The sequence below is a fragment of the Apium graveolens genome, chromosome 1 (assembly GCF_009905375.1).
Source record: "Apium graveolens cultivar Ventura chromosome 1, ASM990537v1, whole genome shotgun sequence".
In the NCBI taxonomy this organism is placed as follows: Eukaryota; Viridiplantae; Streptophyta; class Magnoliopsida; order Apiales; family Apiaceae; genus Apium; species Apium graveolens.
In genome coordinates, this window is record NC_133647.1 from 155,735,713 (window position 1) to 155,744,381 (window position 8,669).

Sequence of the window (8,669 nt, forward strand, 5' to 3'; positions counted from 1 at the left end):
ACTTGACTTATCTGTGAGTAAATTTTGGTAACAGTCTCAGATTAATTTCGAAATGTTGAAGTGGAAGATTAATAGTCTATGGTTAAAATATAATGGCACTCGTCCTTGAACAGTTCACTCTTGTTACATGTGCACATTCTCTTTCCAATGACTGTTATTCTTTTTCAAAGTCTAGGGAGACGAGGTAGATTTAATTCTACCTGTCTGCATTCAATATCTTTGTGTCTCTTGGCATTCTCATGCCTATATATGCAACCACTTCACATTAGTCTTCTCATCACACTTGTATCACAAATTCAGTCTTGTTTTTCATTTACTATCACAAATGGCTGCATTTGGCTGGTTCTACAATTACGGTGATGAGACTGTGCATGTCTTTTTGAATGGAATTTCAACTCCCTACCCTATCACCAACATCCCTCACAATCTCTGGATTCAATTTCCAGAGGTTATCAAACGTGATCTGGTGGCCGTTCGAAGAGACCTTCACCTTCGTCGTATCCGTCAGCAAGAGCGAATCATTCGACTCGCTATCTTGTTTGTCGAAGATAGGAAGAGGAGGATGACTTAATCTCGTCTTCTTCCTGTTCTTCTTCATCCTCAGCTTTGTCAGGCTTCTTAGCTAGGACTAAAGCTGTTGACGTTAGAATTAGAAGCTTAGGGCAAATCTTGTATTGATGTAATTTCTATTTCATATATGTATTGACTTGATATATTAATGAAAACTGTTGTTACTTCAAGATTTTGTCTCTGAGTTATTTTATCTGTGTTGTTAAATCCTGCTTGATATTCTGATGACCATTTAAATTTTGTCTTTATTTAAGTTCTGATTCTTTGTCAGCACTTATTCATCGAAATTATCTCGGTCATTTTTAACATGATTCATTTTCAGAATATTAATGTTGCAGTGAAAATCAATTCAATCAGTGCTAACGGTTTCAATTTTGAATTAAACCTGTGTCTCTTGATAACTGAAATGGTTTTTCCTTGAAACAAGGCAACTGGATAAGTAATCATTCCTGTTTTCTCGAGCCCAGTAACTACCCGTTATTACTGCATGTCTGACAGGTGTCCAACGGTAACATTCTTTTTTAGAGTATAAGAACAACAGAGAGAAGATTTCTTTAATCTTTTACCTTCTTTATACTTTATCTCTCTTCTTACTTTTACTCTCTTTCTCATTCTTTCTCACGTTGGTTTTTCATACAGACATTATCTCACACACCTAACAGGCATACTTGAATTTCAATATTTTTTCACATGGCACCAAAGGATTTAATCATTGATGGAGCAAAGTTTGTTCCAAACAACTATGCTGCAATTCTTGATCATGCTGAAGCTCCATCTGAATTGCATTTTGTGCAAGATCTTCTTGCACATAGTGAGGTTGGGTACGCCTTAACTCAGCCTGAATTATTTTCAAGTCAACAAGTTCTGCGGTTTTGGAGGACTGGAGTTTATGATGATGGTGGTAAACGAGGAACTCCCAGTATTATCTTCCAAGTGGGTGATTCTTCCTATGTAGTCACTCCTGGTACAGTACGAAGAGCATTACATCTTCCAGAAGATTGTACCTTCTCTATACCAGAGGAATCAGACATTCGGGGGTTAATGACTGATTTGGGATATGAAAAGAGTCTGACGAAACTTGGACAGTTGAAACGGGCTAATATCAGAAGAGAATGGAGTTTCTTCTTCGATTGCATCACCAAGGCTTTTGGCAACAAGTGTTCAAATTTTGATGCCATCCCAATTCTGAGTCAGCACATCGGGTATGCTATTATCCATCAAACTCATTTTGATTTTGCAACTGGAATAATTGGTTTTATTGGGGATAGGATGACAGAGGATCGAGATGTTGTTTATTTTGCTAGATTCTGTCAACTTATTTATACGTATTGTACTGCTGAACCCCAGTTAGTCAGCACTCAAACCCCACCTTTTAAGGTTGCAAAAAGGTACTTTAACGACCTGATAAATGCTGACACAAAGAAATCAATGGTGAGACAATTACAGATTCCTCAGTCTGTGAAACAGATTCTGGTAAATGCTGATCCTGCTACTTACAAATCTGTTTACTCAAATGTTCAACCAACTCACCATAACCAAAATCCATCAACCTCAGTCCCTACCTCTCATTCTACTCAACCTACCCTCAGAACTTATCTCAAATCCTATCTCTCCACTTCACAGACTGCTCAACCTTCTTCTTCAGCACCTACTGTGAAGCCTACATCCTCTAAGCCAAAGAGAACAAAGACTGTTCCTCAAACATCTCAGAAGAAGAGGAGGATTACTTTGAGAGATGAATCAGATTCTGAGGATCAGACTCCCTCTTCAGACCCTATGATATATGAAGCTGAGAAGGCAACTTCTCAGAAGGATTCTGCAATTGGGGGTTCTAGGCTTCTCAAGAGGCTTAGACGTATGACGGTTCCTGAAACTCCCAAGGAATCCAAATCAACAAGGAAGTACAAGAAACAGAGGGCACAGAGGCCAGTTTCAGATGATGAGGAGGAAGCAGCTAAGGAAGGGGATCAGGAATCTCTGATCTCACAAGACAAGGAATTTGCTCCAGTCACTTCTTCTCCATCAACTCCATCTCAGGAACCTGTATCTGACAAGGCTAATTCACCTTCTATATCTCTTGTTGATCCAGGCACAAGTGCTGAAATTGATATTCAGAACTTGGTTGTGCCTGAAATACTTTTCTTAGAAGCTCCAACAGCAAATAATCCTTCCACAACACCTGTTACTGATGCTGTTCAAACTCCTGAGTTATCACTAACACCTTCTCTGCATCAAGATGATGATCAGATTTTAGGTGAGCATCAGGATATGGCTGTTGATCAGAACTTAGTATCAGATCAGCAATTAGAGGATGTTGAAGCCTCCATTGCTACTCATACAGTTGTCTTATCAGAAGATACTGATTCTTTAAGTTCTGATGCTGCAAATGTTGGAGATACTGGTGAAGCTGCTACAACTGTAGATGCTGATGAAGCAGGTCCTTCAGGACATACTCCTCCTAAGTCTGAACTGCTAAAGGAGTTTGTTATCAGGGATGCACTAGTACCTTGGAGTGAAACTCCTGCAGGTCAGGAGTGGACTAAGGAATGGAACTCAGTTTCATGTGTTCCAAATGCTTTACATCTTGCTGAGCACTTGACTAAAGCTGATGAAATGCTACATTCTGATGATTTTAAAATCCAGCTTAGAGTCACTGCATTGAGTACTAAACATCTACAAGGTCTTCATTCCAACACTCATGCAGAGCTACACAAGATTCAGGAGAACTTTATTAAACAGGAACAAGTTTGGAAACTTGATAAGAAAAAGTTCTTCCAACCTACCATTGATAGGGTTGCTTATATTGAGAAAACTCAAGAGAAGCAACAAGCTCAGATTGATCAAATTCTGACAAATCAAGCTTCTCAGCAATCGCAACTTACTGAAATCCAGACCTCAGTGGAACTACTTATCTCTCTTTTATTACCTGCTGATGCCAAAAAGGGGGAGAAGGTAATTAAGTCCAAATGCAAAACCAACAAGTCACTGCAAGGAAAGGATGATGGAAAAGATGACCAAGGAAACTCTGGAATGGGTGGTGGTCATAGTCAAGGTAGAAGGTTTACATCAAGACAAGCTAGTCACAGAACAAGTTCTGACACTGGGAAAAGAATAAGTTCTGCTGCTGGTAAAAGGATAAGTTCTGATGAACTTCTAGATCTTGATGAGGAAATGTCAAGACAGTTATTTCTTCAAGAAAATCCAGGGATGGACTTGGAAAGTTTAAAGGAAGAAGAAGCCAGACTTAAATCAGAGAAAGTCACATCTAAATCTGAAGCTTCTGGTAAAAAGTTACTTCCAAAACCTAAAGGCATTGTGATCAAAGAAAGGATACATACTGAAGAAACTTTGGCTAGATCACAACCACAGATAGATCCAAGATCCAAGGGTAAAGAAAAGGTTGGTGAACCTATCAAGCCTTATGTACCTCCTGATGAAGAAGAAATTACTGATGGAAAAGATAATCTTGCTCTGACTTCAAGAAAAGTTCTTAAAACAACCTCTGACATGGCTCAAGTTGTTCAGAGTCAAGAAATTGTAAGTTCTGATATTCAGAAGAAGCAAGTAACCTCTGACAGTGCTCAAGTTAACTTGATATCAGAAAATAAATCTAAAATACTCCTACCAGGATTCACTAAAGCAAAACAGACTCAATCTTTGAAGACTACTTCAAGTGGTTTTGAAGCAAGAGTAGTTACTGGAAAGGAAGCTAGAGATAAAACTGGATTGGGAAGTGCTGATAAAAGAAGAGTACACAACACTACTGATGATCCAACTTCCTTGAGTGAACCAGGTATTGGAGCAACTCCTGAGAGATTGAATCAACTAGAATCTGTACAGATGGTTTACCATACCTACTTGAAAGAATACATCATGTTGTATTTCATGACAGATGGTAGGGTTTATCATATAAGACAAAATGCCATTCCATTGAAGTATTTTGAAGAATTGGAGCATGTATTATTCTTACTTCAAGTGGATGACAGAATAACAGAGACTGCTGCAAACTACTTAAAGGAACAGATTCAGAGACAGAAAAGACTTTATTCTGTTAAGTCTGACAGCAGATATGTTCCAAAGTACAGAAATCACAATGGTGATATTGTTGATATGAAGCCTAATACTGCACAGATCAGAACATATCTTGGTATTAAGGGGCTTGAATTCAATCTAGAGTCTAACAAAGCTTATGTCATAAGACTAGATCGGGAGTTGAGAAAAGCAAAGATTAATGATCTCAGAGCTGCAATATTTCAAACTGGTGAAGATACTGCAGAGCTTAAAGATGTCAAACGGAGAATGATTGATGAACTCAGATATGCTGAGAAATGTTTGTTGAAGAATTATCTCAGAACAACTCCTGACATCAGAGAGATCAGAAAATGATGAAGCCAAGTCGAAGATCTACAACTGCTTAAATTCTGATATTTATACAGATTGAAGTTGTTATCAGAAGTTGAATTGGTAAAAACTTTAAGGACTGTAAGTTGTAGTTATCTTGTCTATTTCTCATGCATTTGTACTTAATGTTTTTGACATCATCAAATATCTGTTAAACTTGTATATTTTGTTAATTTACAAGTTGGGGGAGATTGTTAGATATATTTGATAATGTCATGGCTAATATGTTTTATGTTTAGATTTCAGATCTTATTTGAACAGAACAAATCAGTACTTAACTGATCAGTACTTATACTGGAAGTCAGAACTTAAGGGATATCAGTACTTATGTTATCAGGAGATAGATATCAGAACTTAAGTGCTGAAGGACGATCAGATAAGGACAGTAGCTGATTAAAGTTAAGAAGATCAAGATAAACATAAGAAGAGATATGCATGAAGAAGGAATTCCGTGAAGAATGGAATACTTGGAATAGAAGATATCTGATTGATATATTTTAGGAAGCAGAATTATATTCCATATCAATTAGCGATTATCTTGTAACTGTGTAGTATATAAACACAGACATAGGGTTTACACTATAAGTGTTATCATTATCGAGAATATTATTTATTATAACCCTAGCAGCTCTCGTGATATTTTGTTCATCACTGAGAGATAACAGTTCCAGATTGTAACAGAGTTTATTGTTTAAATAAAGTTTGTTTTCTGTTATATAAGTTCTTGAAGTTTGATTTGATTGTAATAAACACTGTATTCACCCCCTCTACAGTGAAAGTGTGACCTAACAATGGCTACTCGTTATCTTTCAGATATTGCTACTTTGTGGTGGCGTATGAAGCGAGACGACATTGAGAAAGGCCTGTGCATCATCAACACTTTTGAGGACTTCAAAAAGGAGCTCAAGCGCCAATTTTATCCGTAGAATATGGTGTACGAGGCCCGGAAGAAGCTAAGGGAACTATGCCATAAAGGCACCATTCGTGAGTATGTGAGGGAATTCATAACTCTTATGCTACAAATCCCGAGCATGCCGAGTGAAGATCTACTATTCTACTTCACGGATGGACATCAATCATGGGCTAATCAAGAGCTACAACGTCGAGATGTCAAGAATATGGATGAAGCTATTGTTATAGCCAAGTCTTTAATGGAGTTCCAAAAGGGAGAATCATCCAAACCCAAGTCCCACGCTAGGCCTACTACTTTTGGAAAAAGTGGGGGAGACAAAGGCCTCAAAGATTACAAGGACAAACGATATGGGTACAAGCCGTTTACCAAGGAGGAAGCGTATGAGGAAAAGAAGAAGAATTTCGTGCCGAAAGGGGAATGCTTCGATTGTAAAGGTCCTCACACCATGAAGGATTGTCCGAAGCTTAGCTCCCTCTCAGCTATGATGTAGCAACAAGAAAGAACTACCGATCAAGCATCCGATACGGGGCACATTGGATCGATTCGCTTACTCAACGCCATAGAGGCAAAACCGGTGCCGAAATCACAAGGAAGCAATGGGCTCATTGTTAGTCCCTTAACAATATAGCAAGAATTACAGAAGAGGGGTTGAATGGAATTCTTGAACCTTTTTCTCGAAATAAAAATGTTCAACTCGAATATAGATATAATGTTTTGATTAGCACAATGCGGAATAGAAACTTAATTGAATCAAAATATAAGTAATTAAAAATAAGAGTCTTTAAAAACTTTCTGATGGATTTAAACAATTCCACCAGAGATATATATAATATATCGAGAGGACTCTGTGTGCAGGAATGCTCACAGCTGCTTACAAATAGAACTACTGAGAATACTAGAAATGCTAATGATTCTGCTTCCAAAGATTTCTCTATTTTTTTGTGTTTCTCAGCTATCTTAGTTATTTTTCTATTTGCTACACTCTTGGTTTATATAATACCAAGATTACAAAGTCAAAAAGACTGAACAAATATAAAAACTATCAGTCTTAAGCTTTGCTGCTTTTCGTCCTCTATTACCCAGTTAATGGGCTTCCACAGTGTGTTTGTATATATCTCGACGGCTGTGTGTCAGCTTTCACTGTTCAACTGTTGTTTGAATTCTTCATATGATCTTCCGTCGACTTTCAGAACATCCGTTGATGGTTTAATTGATCATCCGTCGACTGCTATATTAAACATCCGTTGATAGTCATTTGATCATCGGTCGATGGCTTTGTTAATCATCTGTCGTTAGCTATTTTGGCACTTGACTCTATTTCACTTATGCAGAATTACAAGACATCATTTATGTACAATTAATCAACCTATTCTGCATATCTAGTTAAAGTCAACATGACTTATATGCTACTACAGATTTTATACAAAGGTGCGTACATAACTGTGCTACAGACTTATTATTACATAAGCTACTCACTCGATGGATAATAAGTTAATCATCCGCCGAGACTATAATGAGTTAACTGTCGGGACTGTAATTCTTATCCGTCGAGTGCTACATAATTTCACTAAGTAAAATCTACTTGGATGTTTTGTTTATGTAATCATCAAGTACACAACATATGCACAACAATCTCCCCCAATTTATGTCTACTAGAATTGTAGCCATAAATTAAGAGATACTTGATGATAACAAAACATCCTGAACATACATCTTTAAAGATAAGTAGATAAACTGAAAGTGCTTCAATTAAACAAAATGTACAAGGTTTGGCTCACAGTCAATTCAAGATGTTCCTCTAGCCTGAGCAAATTTTTCTAGTTTCTTGAAGGTCTGGATCTTCTTCCAAGCTTTCTATTATTTTCCTCAATTTGATTCTGGAGCTGCCTGTGGAATTCCAGTTCATCAGATTCTGAGAGATCTAGCTTTTCTTGCATTTCCAAGAGAGTCTCATTGCTAGAGATAATCAGTTGGTCTTCTAATCTGAAGAATCTTCTCACACCCTTGTCATCCATGAATTTCATCAGCCAGTAGGGCCTTAGATGCACTCTTCTCCCTGTGTATGGGATGATTAGAGTCTTTGGGAGTGCATCTTTAGCTCTAACACTCCTTATTTCTTCAATCTTCTTCAATACTAGTCTTCTTGCAGTTACATTGAACCCAAAGTTTTTCTTGAAGGATGAATAAACTTTAATCAGCACAGCTTGGCTCTCTTGAAGAATTCTGTGAAGTGGCCACTGAATCTCCCTTCCTCATTTGTACTTGAACACTAACCTTTCAGGCAGGTTCCTGTATGCATCAATTCCCCTCACTTCATCCAGTTCATCCAGATAAAGATTTTGATCTGAAAATTCTTTGATGTCACACAAGTACAAGTAGTCTCCCTTGTTGACTTTGGGTTGAGCTTTAACCACTGACTTGGATTTGAGAGGTGACAGCTTCACTTCCTTGACTGTCCTTGACTTTGTCCTTTTTGGCTTGCTAAGGATTGGTAGGCTGAAGTCAGGAATTGGTATGTTATCCCACTCTATTGGCTCATTCTTTGGCATAATAGGTTCACCATGTATATTCCTGTAGGGATCCACCACCCTTATGTCTTCAAAAACCACAGAGGGCTTTGATGCTTGAGTTGTAGCTGGTGTGGATTCCTTAGGAAATTGATCTCCCAATTCCTTGTCAACAACATCCAATTTCCTTTTTGTTCTTCTAGCCAATTCTTTCTTCCTTGGGGATTTCTTCTGTTCTTCAATTTTCTTCTTTGATTCAGCAGCTTCAGATGGTTGAG